The 16779-nt window shown below is 40.9% G+C and overlaps 1 long non-coding RNA gene and 1 pseudogene across 2 annotated transcripts; one reads left to right on the top strand and one right to left on the bottom strand.

Moving 5' to 3' along the window:
* Positions 1-1621: 1621 nt before the first annotated feature.
* LOC311266865 lies at positions 1622-5367 on the bottom strand (annotated as a pseudogene). Its single transcript has 4 exons — positions 5141-5367; positions 2214-2406; positions 1814-2021; positions 1622-1678 (listed from the first exon to the last, which is right to left on the bottom strand). The product of its transcript is annotated as an uncharacterized misc_RNA (transcript).
* Positions 5368-12817: 7450 nt separating this feature from the next.
* Positions 12818-15921, top strand: LOC311255943. Its single transcript, XR_014622416.1, has 3 exons — positions 12818-12941; positions 14068-14217; positions 15502-15921. It is a non-coding gene; the product is annotated as an uncharacterized lncRNA (long non-coding RNA).
* Positions 15922-16779: the final 858 nt, after the last annotated feature.

Raw genomic sequence — 16779 nt, 5'->3', positions numbered from 1 at the left:
TCCGTCTTTGGTTTGAACATCGTTGAGATGGATGATGTATCTCCAGCTGATCAGGCCTGTGGTGTTCTAACTGGGCTGTAAGCCTTCAAAATCAAAATCAGAATTAGAATCTTTATTAGTCACAGCTGAGCTCACCAAAGTACAGACAGGAAAATGTAATGCATCATCACATGCAGTCATAACTATGTAAATAAAACACACAACAATAAAATAGAATAAAAAAGCAAATAAGCCTAGAACAACAATCAGCACTTACCTGTAGCATGTTAGAGATAGATAGATAGATAGATAGATAGATAGATAGATAGATAGATAGATAGATAGATAGATAGATAGCACTTACCTGTAGCATGTTACGTGCCAGTTTCAGCATGTGACAGGCATCCATTGTAACAAACACTCTCTCACCAGTCACTGGATGGGGGGAAAAGGTCTTCAGGGGCTCAAGAGGGTTTGCTTTAAGGTCACAACCAAGTTGGTTGCACATGCTGAGGTTGGTTGCATGCCCGTCCATCGTCACGCAGATCACTCTCAAACCATGAGCATGAAGTTCCTCTATGGCATGGACAACCAAGACCTTCTGTGTTTCTGGTGAGAGAGTCTTGGTAAAATAGTAGCCAACTGGAGCTTTCCAGTGCCCTAGAATGCCTACCACCATAAGAACGAGAGCCTCAGAGGCAACATCGGTCTCGTTTAATCCATCCCCCAAATCCACAAACCCTGACATTTTTTGAGTTTGTGGATTGTAGTGCACATGCTTTTTAATAGCCATGGCATCCAAAATCAGTGTCACCAATCCATATTTAGCTTGGTCTTCTGTGCACCTTCCTCCTAGCATCTCCAACATCATTTTGTTGAGGCCAGGCTTTGCATCCACTGAAGTCAGCCACCTTTGAAAAATAAAATGTAGTAATTTGACCACCCTAACCCATTCAGAAAAAAACAAAATAAACAGAAACTAGCATTCTCCCCACACATTCCCCTCATAGACATCATGCATATGCACTCACAGACACGCACGGACACACACACTCACACACACACACACTAAAGGGACCACAATGGAAATAAGCTGTCAGCTTTTTTGTGTTTTTATCCCTTTGGCAGCATTTGTGTCGATGTATGTTTCTCAATCTCAATCAATCAATCAATATCTGAAAGCTCAAAATGTATCAGAACACAGTGTGTGATGTGATGTGAGCTTTTTAAATCAGTAATTTTTACTGTCTTGTTTAGATTACATTTACATTTTTTGAGCACATTATGAATAAATACCACACACTAGTCTTGTTTTATACAATGTACACACTTTATTTAACATTTTGGCAGTTCTATTTGTAGCGCTCACATTTAGTTACTTTTGTACAGTCAATTCTTAATTTCTTTGTATGGGTTGTTTGTATTGGTTGTTATATGTTTTTTGAAATAAAATATTTTCAAATGTACTTATTTTGGGTATAGAACACCCATTTTTCAGAATTTTCCTGCCAGCTCGGTCCCTCACAATATATTTAACAATCAGGCAACATGGAGAAAACCTTTGCAATGTATGGGGATGTGGGAGAGGAAGATGTTGAGACTCTCAGGAAACTATATGCCTTTGGACCATGAAGTTGTAGCGTCAGGGCAAACTCCCTCTGCTCTCTGGTGTACTCATGGCCCTTCTTTGCCAAGAGGTCTACCCGAAGATCTGAAATTCAGTAAGCATAAACTTATTAGTAAGACCCCTTTAAATAAAAAGGAAGAGAGTTTAACACAGACTATAAACAAAAAATACCTATATAAAATATTCAAATTAGTATTTCCATTTTACCTGAGTAGCATTCAAGCTTGTCTTTCAGCTCTTCATTTATGAGGTTTTTCTCCCTCAGATCCTCGAGAAGAGTGTGTACATTTTTCTTCGCCCTTAGCTCCCGGAGCTTGCTATTTCTCTTCTCGCGCTCATGGAAATGCTGAGGCAACTCCACTGGCAGGATTTCTTCTGCTTTCCTTGACGCTTTTGTTGTCCTTGATGGTACTTGCTAAAATTTAAGAAACATAATACAACATTTTTTAAAAAGTTTTTAGCATTGGAAAGTGGACTGTACTTTATTCCTAAACATGCAGACAGAAAAAAAGTTTAGAAAAGTGTGGCATTAAGTAGCTATGGAATGCTTACATGGACATATGAATCATAGAAATTAATGAATTCATTAGCCAAATGGCACATATACCTTTTGTAAATGAGATGGGAAGTTAAACACAGATGGTTTGACTCCATGTCTCAGCCGAACAATTTGTCCTGTTCTGTCAAAGTCATCTGGCTGGAAGTGCTCACTGCAGAGCAAGGACCTCTCAGTTGCCACAAAACCTTCCCGTTTCACTGCCAGTTCCCATTGTCTCTTTAAACTACTGTCTTTGGGAAACCTTAAAAATATGAGAAAAGTAGCAAGAGATGAAGAATTGTCTACAACAAAAAATAATTCCATGTAATCCCTTCCCATGAACCAGTCTGCCACCCAGTCCTCCCATTAAGCTGGCCAGCTCTCCCTGCCTTTCCTCCCACCAGAAGCTGCCTTCATCAGTTCTTGTTAACATTTCCATGTATCCAACATTCTGTGTTATAAACTGTTTTCTTGTCTGTAACAACATCTATTGCACGTCTGCCCGTCCTCGGTGAGGGATCCCTCCTCTGTTGCTTGATTTTTCCCTGTTAAAAGGGTTTTCCATGGAGTTTTTCCTCAGTGGATGTGAGGGTCTAAGGGCAGAGGATGTTGTTATGATGCCATGTAAAGCCCTTTGAGACAAACTGTTTGTAAAGACGGGCTATACAAATAAAATTGCCTTGCACATAGAGCTAATGATGATCAATATACTGTATTAGCTATATTAGACCGATCACTGCAGTCTGTTTTTTCTGTGTAAAGGGGAGTTGCTAGGGACGCTGCTTCTTTAACGGTTTCCGGTAGTTTTTTTTTTTTTTTACAGAGATAGTTTATAGATTCATAACACCGCATTTAGACCAAAATTTTGTCTCAGATTAGTTATTTCACTGGGGCCGGCTGTAGCTCAGTGGGTAGAGCAGGTGACCAGCCACCAGAAGGTTGCTGGTTCAAACCCCGGCTCCCCTGGGCGGAACTGAGCTACATGCCGAAGCATCCTTGAGCAAGATGCTGAACCGCTCCTGATGTGCAGTTGGCACCTTGCAAGATGCAAGGCAGCCTCTGCCATCAGAGGGCCCTGGATGAACTGGCGTCTCAGGGGTGTGCCCTGGCCTTCGACCTGGGCACACCCCTGGGCCAAGATGGCCGCCCTGTAGGCACGTCGCTCCACAGTCGATGCGGCGTCTATGTATATATGTCTATGGTTGACACATGCTGATAGTTGTCTGGTGTCGCTACACGACCGCAACGGCAGAGGGCGCCAGCTTATTGTAGAGACGTGACAGATACTGTGGCTGGTTATCTGTCAATCACAGCGTAGGTGTAGAATGGTCATACTTTGTGCCATCTTCTTCAAATTTGAAACAAGTGTTCACTGATAGTGTGGCTACAGCCCCATAATGCCATTGACATGCTCAGATGAATCACTATCTCTCTACATATAAAAGTAATCTATTTGTGTGTCTCTGTCCCTCGCATAGGCCTGTTTTGATAACTATTTGTCCAATTTACCTCACTTCACAGGTTTATTGTGAGACGCACACCAGGTGAGATACATACACACACACACACACACACACACACACACACACACACACACACACACACTTGAATGGGGGGGCTTGAATGAATATGAATATTTGGATACAGCCTCAGAGCCGTCCGCCACTGTTTTACGCTGTTGTGATGATGCTTGGACAGAGGAGCTAATGCATAACAGCAGCAACAGTGAGGAATATCTTCAAATTCATTCTTTTAGAGTAAATGTATTCCGAAATGGAATTGTCCTTTAAAAGAAAACCTCTAATGTGCTATTCTGCTCCCTGTGTGAACAGCCAGGCACCTGCATGAAAGAGAAATTATGCTTAGTGTTGCCTCTCTGTGTTGTGCCTTTTAAAGCCACAAAGATGTTCCATGTCATCAAGTGTAAGAAACTAAGATTGACATAATTGAAATTACTGAATGGGCTTCATGTGCATGTGGCTATCCTGGGCTAAGCTGGGCTACCATAGCACAGATTGTTAATGCCTACTGGCTTTATTAGGAACCATCAGATTCAGGCTACTGAGTGGCTCTAAGAAGTGGTTCTTTCATTACTCTTTCAACTCCCAAAACAATTTGTTCTTGCCATCTATAAAGTGCATTTAACATCTGAATAGGCACTCTGTAAAATTTTTTATTTTTTTCTTATGCCCTCTCTCCAGCTGCTGTGAAGAGATGGAGTCCAAAGGCCACAGATGCATAAATAGAGTGTGATTCAGAACCAACTTAAACATGCCCCAGCAAGAAGCGGGGGCAAGGGGCAGACCCCCACAGGACTGCAATAAAAAGGAAGTCAATAAAACATTTGTTCCAATAAACATGTTCGTTTTTTTTTTTTTTTTACCTGAGATTTGTCCATGTACTACTTGTATTTTACAGTATGGGTGAACATTATTCGAGTATTTTTAACTTTATCACAGGTGAGTTTATTTACTATGAAAGTTTTAACCAGGTTCACCATTCCTGTGATATTTTAAGTTGGCAAATGTGAAATTTGCTGGTGTTGTCTATTGGACTTTTTGACCTCTTTGCATTTTAAGGATTTTTTTTGCTGAAATGGATAAGTTAATTTAAATAGTTGCAGATTAGAGCATTGAGAATTGCACATGTATACAGCACAAGAGCTGTGCTTGTCATAGAATGTATGGATGTGGTAATGCCAGTTATGTAGGCACTAGTTGAAACTCGATTTAGGTAAACATATTTTTAAATGCAATACATTACATGTGTATTTTGACAAAGGTTGATATGCTGTCGAAACGACGTTGAAACGACGTGAATTGATGCCGTCTAAGAGCCATCGAAATGATGTCGGTCATGAGACCGACGTCAGAAAAACTGCCTGCCTGACCGACGTTGATTAGACGTCAAATAGACGTCTAAATGTTTGCTGGGTATTAGAAATACACTGACAGGACAAATGTGTGTCAATCATAGACTTTAGATGTATGACATACCTTGAAATGTAAGACGTTTTTCCCCTAAACCTGCTGCAGCAAGTCTGTCTTTGGCGTTTCGGTTGGGGACCAAGTCCGCGTTTTTGTCGACAAGACAGCAGAATGAATGTGTGTAGGAATAAAGTTGGGTGGGCCCAGCAACGGATCGCCGTCTTGCTGTCCTTGTCCCTCCCATGTATGGCCCAAACAGTCTTGAAACCTCGGCTAGGATCAAGTGAAGAGGACATGCTCAATGTTCGAAAATAATATAAAGAGATTGCAGGGGAAATATGTTGGTAGGGATGGGCGATATGGCCTATCACCTTAGAAGAAAAGCTTGTATTTGACTCTCTTTTTAGATTTTTGTGCTGGCATCAACACTGAGTGTTTTATTTGAAAATTAACCGGATGTCATGTTGTTCTTTCGTGTCTGACTTCCTGTCTGCTCTGTGCTGAATTCGGCTGAATTGCTCCACACACTCTACAGCAGAGGTCTCAAAGTCAAGGCCCGCGGGCCACTTGTGGCCCGCCGGCCGACATTTTGTGGCCCCCGAGTGGACATCAGTATGTAATGTTAATGTGGCCCGCGTGTCTTTACCAAATGCGCTTTGGCCCGCATGGGCTACCATAGCAGGCAGCCAGCCAGGTTGCTAGGAAACGCAGCAAGCAACGGAGAGACACCAAGTGGAAGCGTGGCGGTCCTCATTCATCACATCATGTCCCTCTCAAAACCCACTGGGAAAAGAAAGGTCGACGATGACCACAGACAATTTCATGAAAGGTGGGAGTTAGAATATTTTTTTGTTGAGCACAGGGGAACCCCTACCTGCCTTGTATGTGCTGAAAAGGTTGCCGTTGTCAAAGAATACAACATCAGACGCCACTACTCAACGAGGCATGCCGAGGAGTATGCGAAATACCGGGGAGATGAGAGGGAGAAGCGAGTCACAGACCTAAAGAAATGTTTCACCTGGCAACAAAATCTCTTTAGGAAAGCAACCGACGAGGCTGATAAAGCAGTCAAGGCCAGCTATACACTGAGCGAAATGATCGCTAAGGCAGGAAAGCCTTTTACAGAAGGCGAGTTTATTAAGGAGTGTATGTTGCAGGCTGCGAGTATTGTCTGCCCCGAAAAGAGAGCTCAGTTTGCCAGCATCAGCTTATCACACAGTGGCAGAGCGTGTTACCGAGCTGTCAGATAACATTTATGGTCAACTACGTGACAAAGTCAAAGACTTCCGTGCGTACTCAGTGGCCCTGGATGAGAGCACAGACACCACTGACACTGCCCAACTGGCAATATATGTCCGTGGTGTTGATGATAAGTTTCATGTAACGGAGGAATTACTCAGGGTTATCCCTATGTGTGGCCAAACCACTGCACAGGAGATATTCCGCCAGCTGTGTGATGCCCTCTCGGATGCTGGTCTGTCATGGAAAAGGTTGGCTGGGATAACTACAGATGGAGCGCCTTCAATGACAGGGAGGAAGAATGGACTTGTTGCACTTGTGCAAAAAAAATTGGAAGAGGAGGGTGTCGAGGAGGCAATCGCTCTGCACTGCATCATCCACCAGCAGGCCCTAGCCTGCAAATGCCTAAAGTTTAAACACGTGATGTCTGTTGTGGTGAAGGTCATAAATCGACTCAGATCTAAGGGCTTAAAGCACCGTCAGTTCCGGGCTTTTCTGGAGGAGATCGAGTCAGCGTACGAAGATGTTCTGTACTTCACAGAGGTAAATATTCCTTGTTTACATCTCTACCTTCTCTCGGTCTGTTAATCTTTCTTATATTCTCTGCCCCCCCCCTCTGTCTCTCTCTCTCTCTCTCTCTCACACACACACACTCTCTCTCTCACACACACACACACACACACACACACACACGTCTCTTTTTAGCAGATTTTTGGTTAAGTGTTCTTTTTCTGTTAGGTTACTGTTATTCTTTCTTTTTCTTTTCCTTCTCTTTCTTACCTGTTAGTGTATGAAGACAATTAATTTAATTTAATTTAATTTGATTTCAGGTACGCTGGCTCAGCAGAGGGAACATGCTAAAGCGGTTCTTTGAGTTAAGGAATGAAGTGAAAGCCTTCATGGAGCAGGATGGAATGGAGCTTCCTGAGCTAAGTGACCCAAAGTGGCTCATGGACTTCGCTTTTCTGGTTGATATCACACATGAGCTGAATGTGCTCAACAAGAAGCTACAGGGCCCAGGCCAGCTGGGCAGCGCTGCCTATGATAATGTGAAAGCGTTCTCCACAAAACTGGTCTTATGGAAAACCCAGGTCTCTCAGAAAAACCTCTGCCACTTCCCAGCATGCAAGGCACTTGCAGACAAAGGTACACCATTCAGTTGTGAGGAGTATGTTGAAGCCATTGTGAAGCTACAGGAGGAGTTTAATCACAGGTTTGCAGACTTTAAAACACACAAGTCCATCTTTCAGATTTTTGCCAACCCTTTTTCCTTTGATGTGGAAGATGCTCCCCCTGTGCTTCAAATGGAGCTCATTGACCTACAGTGCAGTTCTGATCTCAAAGCAAAGTTCAGGGATGTGAATGGGAATGAAGAGAAGCTTGGACAGTTTATGAGAGAATTGCCCGACACCTTCCCTGAGCTGTCCAGGATGTTCAAGAGGACCATGTGCCTTTTTGGGAGCACATATCTATGTGAAAAGCTCTTCTCCACCATGAACTTCAACAAGTCCAAGCACAGGAGCAGACTTACTGATGCACATCTCCAAGCCATACTGAGAGTTTCAACCGCCTCTTCCCTCAAGCCAAATGTAGCTCAGCTGTGTGAGAGGAAGCGCTGTCAGGTCTCTGGCTGCAAAAAGTAGACAAGAGAGTCCTATGTTCTGAAGAACTGTCCATTGTTCACTTTAAAAAAGAGACTTGTTCTTACTTCCCTGGGTAAAAAAGGTAAAATTAAAATTACATTTTTTTTCAGAGGAATTTATGTTTATAATTACTGTTCATGCACTTTGAGATTGTTGACAGTGCAATACAAATTTAATAATAATAATAAATGTCTGTTGAGGAACTGTTATGTAATAATAAATACTGTGAAGGTTGGAACAGTTGTTTTCTAAAAGGTTAAATTAAAAAAATATATATATATATTTTTTTTCAGAGGAATTTATTTATGTTCTGTTTATGCACTTTGAGAATGTTGTTGAACTGTTGATGAACTGTTTATAATAAATATTTTTTTTTAATACTTGTTGTTTCTGGGCTTTCTTCCTCAAAAGATGTCGGCGTGTAGTTTGATGATAAATGAATCTGCAGAGGCGAGGCTGGGTGAGAATGGATAGAGCAATCTTTATTGAAACAGCTTTCAAGCCTGCGTCCGAACCAGTGTGGCCACACCCGGTGTTCCCAATATTGGCAAAGTTCTCCCTAAAGCTTTGCCCTCTGCTCTACCAGAAATCCTCTCTGATCTAGGAAATCTACAAGTACTCACCTAACCTTCTCTATCTGCACGGGCCTTTTTAAAGTACTTACGCCCACATCTATCTCTTCTTCTAATTGGTCACTTTGGTAGATTTTAGGGTTTCTCTATTCAATAGGCAAAAGAGGTGTTGACCAGTCTCCTATGGAATGTCACCTCCTCTATAGATATCCTACTCTGCTGATGTCCTTCTTTGGGACTTGTGCCCTAAAACTGACCTGACTGTCCCTCTGTCCTTTTGGGGAACTATATAGTTGAACCGGCTCCTGACCATTTGGCATACCAGTTAAACTGTATTATCTTGTCCTCCAACTGCCCTCCAAAACACACATAGAACTGACTAATTACTCTAATGTCACCTAACAGATGTCATTCCCATCTGAAACCTTCCTTAACCCCCACAACCAGGAACAACATGTCACAGTTAAATCATAGCTCAAAATGTGTTGTTTCCCAGATACCTCATACTAAACACCCTTTTTGTGAAATACTTGAGTACTTGTGGCCCAACCTCAGCCAGGCTCTTCCTCCAGTGGCCCCCAGGTAATTTGAGTTTGAGACCCCTGCTCTACAGAGTATAGTTTGCTGCTGCTTGTCGGACAGCTTAAATCCGAACCACGTCCAAATAATGGATGTCGCAACGGTCTTTTTCACCAGCTCCTCCATTTCCCTTTCAGCCATGTTTACTCAAGATGACGATGATGCGTTGCAGCTGCGGCTCTACATTTCGCGGGTGGATTGCGTCATCAACATGCATTATTGCGATAGTGCAATAGAATTAAAATCTCTATTGTAGGCCAATTTTGTATCGTTTATATTGCATATCGTTTGTATCGCCCATTACTGTTGGCTAATGTTGATGTTAGCATCGCACACTATAGTAATGTGATCTGTTAAAGCTAATGCACAGCGCCACTGAAAAAAAATCACACATCACTGGCGATTGTAGTTTTGTCCACAGATGGGAGTTAGAATCAAAAACTGTTCCCTGTAGACACCTACCGTCCACTGGGTGTCTGGGTGTCATGCTATGTGACGGCGGAGGTGGTGAACTTGGCTCGTTGGGGTCCTCGGTGCTGTACAGAAAATAACAAAGCAGTGAAAATCATATGGGTACCAAGCTCAATTATTATTAAACTCAACAACTGCTGTTTCTACCTATACTTGTTACAGGCCTAAACAGAAGAAACTCACAATTTTCAAGCTGGTCAGCCACATCCCAAAGCAGGTCTGCCAGTGGCCTCCTGGTCGAGGCCATTTTCGAGCTGGTTTACAACTTCACAGGGAGGAAGGCTTGGGATCGGGAATCGTTTGCTTTTGTCTGGCTCTCCAATTTGACCAATCATGCTGTTGACTGAGGTTAGGACCTCCTACCTCGTTAACATATGGACACAGAAATACAGAAATAAATAAATGTAGGTGAACAGAAATGTATAAATAAATATAAAGCATTTATTTATTTATTTATTCTTTGATTTATTCTTTTATTTCAGCATTTATTTATTTATTCATTTAGTTCAGCATTTATTTATTAATTAATTTATTTACACATTTATTTATTTATGCATTTATTTATTTATTCCTGTATTTATTTATACATTTATTTATTTATACTAAAGTCATGTTTAGTCCTCCATAATCAGCAGGACTGCATCTTCACGCAGCAGTCGCAGTCACCTCGGTCGTTTTGGCATTTGCCCTCATCCCCCTATGGCCAGACCGTCACTACTCCTGTTTCATAGCGCAAATGCAATATTGTTGCTGTAACGTGCGATCTGTCGGATTTTGGGCCGAGCCCGTCTCTCGCTGCAGCGGGGGGCACGTCGGGGCACGTCTTGGTGGATGATGTTACCCAGGGGAGCCAGGTCATTTCATTTAGGCTGCATAAATTATTATTATTATTTGCTATTTATTATTCTTTAAGGGCTACTGACAGGCCTTCACAAAAACACACACACGCAAAAAAAAAAAAAAAAAAAAAAAAATAGCACCGAGACAAAAGGGCACTTTGGGCATCAAGGAGCAAAGGGGCAGGTGCCTTAGTAATTAAAGTTGTACTTTATTTTACTTATTTGAAGTGTACTTTATTGTAAGTCTATTGTAAATTGTTCTAAGGTGTACTTTTAAAAAGTATACTTTGTTTCAAAGCACTTATAGTAGAAGATTAATATTCTTATTAAAAGTGGACTTATTTTTGAGTCATTTGTAATATACGGTTAATATACTTTATTAAAGTGCACTTAATTTGCACTTCTTTGGAAGTGAATTTAGGTACACTTATCAAAAGACTGTAAGTCTGTTTTAAATTGTTCTAAAATATACTTTTACAAAGTATACTTTATTTCAAAGTACTTACATTAGTCGAATAGTATTCATAAGATAAGTATGCTTATTTGAGTCATTTGTAATATACTGTTAGGATACTTCATTAAAGTGCACTTAGTTTCACTTCAAATCAAATCAAATCAAATTTTATTTGTATAGCCCAAATTCACAAATCACAATTTGCCTCAGAGGGCTTTACAATCTGTACAGAGACGACACCCTCTGTCCTTCAACTCTCGATTCGAGTGAGGAAAAACTTGCCCCCCAAAAATACCCTTTTAACAGGGAAAAAATATGCGGAAGAAACCTCAGGAAGAGCCACAGGGGAGGGATCCCTCTCCCAGGACGGACAGACGTGCAATAGATGTCGCATGTACAGAGCAGATCAACGAGACCACAATGTATACAATTATAATAGATGGTTGACAGGAATGAAAGTACATAAAGAAGTATTACAGCAATAATAATGAAATGCACATAATGGAAATGTGACTACTAGTAATAACAGTAGTAGTGGTTAACGGTAAGGATAGTATGTAGTAATGCATCACAATAATAGTAGTGAAACGTATGTAACAGAGATATGACTAATATTAGCAACAGTAGTGGTGGGTGTCAGGCAGGGCCATGGCAGTAGGCGCATCCACGATCCACGACCCGGGCGCGGCCAGGATCCATGAGAGCCTGTAGGACTAGAAAGCACAAGGACTCTGGAGAAGAAGTGAAGTCAGTGACATGCAGAGATGGGGCATGTATACAGGCATAATGTATACAGATGGAGAGGAGAGGAGGAGAGAGAAGCTCAGTGTATCATTTGTCCCCCGGACTGGGCCTATAGCAGCATAACTAAGAGCTGGTCCAAGACAGGCCTGGGCAAGCCCTAACTATAAGTTATATCAAAAAGGAAGGTCTTAAGTCTACTCTAGAGAGGGTGTCCGCCTCCCGGACCAAAACAGGAAGATGGTTCCACAGAAGAGGAGCTTGATAACTGAAGGCTCTGGCTCCCATTCTGCTTTTGGAGACTTTAGGAACTACAAGTAATCCTGCGTTCTGGGAGCGTAATGCTCTAGTTGGGTAATAGGGTAGTATGAGCTCCTGGAGATATGATGGTGCCTGACCATTAACAGCTTTGTAAGTGAGGAGAAGGATTTTAAACTCTATTCTTGATTTTACAGGGAGCCAGTGCAGAGAGGCCATTACAGGAGTAATATGATCTCTTTTCTTAGTTCCTGTCAGTACATGTGCTGCAGCATTCTGGACCAGCTGGAGACTCTTTAGAGACTTGTGAGGGCAGCCTGATAATAGAGAATTACAATAGTCCAGCCTGGAAGTAACAAATGCATGGACTAGCTTTTCTGCGTCATTTTGAGACAGGATGGGCCTGATTTTTGCAATTTTACGTAGATGAAAAAATGCAGACCTTGAAATTTGTTTTATGTGGGAAGTTGAAGGACATCTCTTGATCAAAGATAACTCCCAGATTCCTGACGGTGGTGCTGGAGGCCAAGTTAATGCCATCCAAACTAGCTATATCATTAGACAATAACTTAATTGGAAGTGAATTTAGGAACACTTAAAAAAGTGCAAATGAAGTTGAGTTTTTTTTAAGCCGTTTTTCTTCATTATTCAGTATATTAAATAGTTCTAGCAGTAGTTATTTAGTGTACTTATGAAAGGAGTTATTACTTAGCAATACACTTTCTACATATTACATGTATGTGCTAGTACATTTGTTTTCATTTCATTCCCAGTTATGATACAACAATTTGTAGGAAGTCGCAAAATGAAACGGGTTGTAATTTATATATATATATGCATTTATTTCACATTTGATATACAGTCTATAGTACAGGCCCTGGAAAGAAAGGCGCCTAATTCAAATAGCAACGTTTGCATCTTTGCCATCCAATCAGCGCATTGCGCTCAGCTCAGCCTCTTTGAGCTCCACGATTCACGGCGCTTCATTCTGGTCAACGTTGCTGTTGAATGACATTGACCAGCTAAAGTCTCCGTCGCGAGGCGAAGCAAGCCCAAGCCTACTTCTGATTCACAGTAAGTACATTCAATGTTTTTAATTTCTGATTGAATGGTCATACATTCTATATTTCCATTCATCACACCGGCTAATTTTATGATTTCGTTGGCGAGTCATGATGTGTTTCAGCAACTTCAGTCATCGTAGCCAGATAACCAACGTTAATGTTAGCTAACGTCAGTCTTACAGCTACTGTAACTGTAAGTTAACCTATTATTACTGCTCTTGGTAGCGGCAGCGTTACGCCTGTGTGTATGTGCTTCAGTAACACAGTGTAATATTACATGATGAAGCGTGGTGTGGTTTCTTTAAGGGGTAGAGCAGTGCGTGTGCGCGTAGGGTCTGTGTGTGTGTAGTGAAGCGAGCGGCAGGTGAGGTTGGAGCAGACATTAGCAGAGCAGAGGAAGAGGTTAGCCGTGCATGTACAGTTCAGTATGTGGCCAAATAAACGCACAAGCTTCTCCAGACCACGTAATGTCTCTCCTATTGTTTTACCAACTACTGTCTGACAGCAAAGTGAAGTGAAGCGTGTTAGCCCTGAAGCTAACCGGCTTCAGCCCAGGAGGAAAACGTACTCCCCTGCGCTCTGCCACTACGGTCTTAGCCTACTGTACATGTTAACCGGTCGTCTAGCTGCTTAGTTTATGACTTTAATTTAAACTACTTCCAAGAAATAACGGACCTTATCAGCCAACCTGAAGCTTATGTATGACAGCTATTCATGTCTGCAGTCAGATACAGTATAGTCATGTCAGTACAGTATCTGAATGCAAAAACGTCAAAATAACGTGACCTCTATTGTTCCTACACCAGTAACTTGTAATAGCAGCTCAAGAATCGTAAAAGTAGAGGAAAAGATTGATTAATTGATTGATAAATAAAATCAAAATAAATAAATGTATACATGATATACACCTCTTACTGCTAGATATGACCATGGTTGGAAAATTGCACAGTACACGTGAGCACATCTTTGTAATATAAAGATAAAATGCTGTGTAGCATTAATAAAACAAATTGCCTGTAAATGTGGTAATTGGACAGAGGCTGTAATTTCAAGGACTTACACACTTGTTCAGCACACTATGTTTATGCTGTGATTCATAGTTATAACCACTGTTATTATTTCTATGTTGTCCTCAGATGAGCACTAAACCAAAGAGCCACAAGGCAATGTGAGAGGGGGAGTGGATGGTGAGACTGAGGACATTTACCCGCTCTGGGGTTTGGCCTGCTGGAGAACGCAACAGACCAGCCCCGAGGCAGCGCTAATGGCATGATCTCTACCAGAAGGTAAAGTACATCAAAATATCCACCTATTACTCATGACCATTGTTTTGAGTTACATGTAGTCTATTTAAAAGCTTCTGTGATTTCTATAGCAGCTAGATCACACGGAAACTGACCACCAGTAATTACTAAATACATGTTGGACTATTTACTGGTAGCAGTATTGGTATACCATACTGATAAAATTTCTCAGTTTCCAGAAAGCAGGTTAAAACGTAAGTGAACCCTGAGATGAGGGAAACTCTGGGGTTTTGTTTTTTTTCCGTAAATGAGAGGTATCTTAAACTCTGTGTCAGTCACCATGGTAACTGACTCTGGGAACCTAATGTGCTCTCTAGCAGGTTTACTTAAAGAAACCCTGAGTCTGACGGAGCTGTCTGACAGGGCCCTTTTCTTTTCTTCTCAACAGCATCATGTTGAAGCAGAAATAATTCACATAGTTTTACAACAGGGGGATTATTTAGATTCGTTTAGATTAGCTCCCATTCCCTGAGCCGAACGGTACCACTCCTCATCAGTCCGTCATTTATCTGAACAATATTCTCAGTCTGGCTGCACATGGAATATCAGACTACACGTCTGATATTCTAGCTGACGTGCTCTCAGACGTCTAGCTGACGTGCTCTCAGATCTTGACCTCTTCATTTTTATCACTTTGCAGGTTAATCAATCACCTTCCAGCAGTCAGAAAAAGAGGAATCATTCACATTTCATTTGGCTTCTTTTTTTCCCACAGATAGCTACAAAACCCATCAGCCTGCATTGCCTCCAACAACGCAATTTCAAAGTACATGTTTCTAATTTTCTGCCGCATTTAGGATAATATTAAATAACTTCAAGTGCTATCTGTAGATAAAAGTGAGTGTCTGCCTCTTGGGTCCTGGGGGTGAGTGACGCCCTTAGCCTCTGGCCACCCAGCGACCTGACTCAGGACCAGCTCCTCTGCCTCTGTCAGACGTGGTGGAGGTGGAGGTGACCACCACCTCTGCCTTCTTCCACATGTTCATTTACTCAGCAGGATGTTAGGAGACAGGATGTGTGTTAATCAGTAGGTATCTGTTGGTGGTAAAAGCTGCTACTAGCTGAAATATCCACTGAATTAACTCACAAGACTGTTTTTATAGTCTATACTCAGAGTTTCACTTCACAGATTAAGTCAACTCAGAGTTCAGGGTTAGGCTTCGAGTTTGTTGAACCTCCTTTCTGGAATACCCCTTTGATGTACTGTTCAAAATAATATGATTATGCTGCGTGACTTACATTATCTCTTGTCTATTTGGTCAACAGACGCTGTTCTTCTGGAGTTTCCACAGACAAGTGTCTCTGATGTGTGCGCGGCCATCAGACAAAAGTGTAACAATGAGCAGTTCAGCCGAAAAAAAAGGAACATAATGTGTGGTGTGTGTTTCTGTATGGTGGGAGGGGTTAGGCGTGCAATAATAAGGAATATTGTTTTTCATTGTTCACTATTTCTCAGTGTTCTGTAAAGTTTATGTGTAATGTTTAGGTCTTGCTGACTGAAATGGACCTATTTCTACAAGGTGTACTAAAGTACCAATAGTTAAAAATGTTTAAAAGCCATAATGTAAATGTTCATACATTTGTTGTATAAATGTTAAGAGACAGTACAAGTTTTTTGTATTTACAATGTATTATTCTAATTTGGATATGGTACGAATAGATTAAAGACTATTTTTTCACCTGGAAGTAGTCCCACAAGTTTCACTTTCACAGCCTTTAGTATGCTGGTAATACATTTGCAAACATGTGCAAGGTAGATAGTAATATAGCAAAGTAAAGAGAAAGTATATTGACTATTATGCAAAGTATGCTTTTTTAGCAATTGGAATAAGCCAAACATATAATTAAGCATATTAGCACAGTAAGAATATATTAAAGTATAAAGCTTATATATTTTTGAGACACTAACAAATCATTTTTAATGTACTTATGATACAAACAAAGTACTAGTATAGTACAAGTGTAACTTTAATTTGACTAATTAAGCATATATAAAGCCATATGCTTAAAGTATACAAAATATACTTTAAGTTGTTCCACTTTAGCACATAAAAGTACACTAAATACACTTCAAGTTGAGCTTTTCTACAATGACTTACAATTAAAATATATTTAGTACAAAATTAGTTGTTCCAAAATAGCATGCTTCAAGTTAACTAATCATGAACACACTTGAAGTATAATGATGATTAGTGTGGCTTCAAGTACACAAAAGTATGCTAAATTTTAGTACATTTAGCACATTTATTTTTCAGCTGGGCAGTTCAGGCCAGAAAACTTTTTTGAAAGACCTCTTTTTCACTGAAATGCAGCTTAGGCTACTGTACAGTGCAATAACACGCTCCTATCGCTCTGAAAGGCTAATTTTTGACATAAACCACTTTTCACCCTTAATGAATTAAATTCCAGGTAAACACTCGTTTGCCATGAAGAAGATCTAAATTCAACCAGTTCAGGCTAGAAAACTTTTTTGAAAGACCTTTTTTCAGTGAAATGCAGCTTAGGCTACTGTACAGTGCAAAAACAGGCTCCTCTCGCTCTGAA

This window comes from Pagrus pagrus (genome assembly GCF_965226575.1).
Source record: "Pagrus pagrus genome assembly, chromosome: 1".
Classification (NCBI taxonomy): domain Eukaryota; kingdom Metazoa; phylum Chordata; class Actinopteri; order Spariformes; family Sparidae; genus Pagrus; species Pagrus pagrus.
This window is presented reverse-complemented; position numbering and strand designations above follow the sequence as displayed.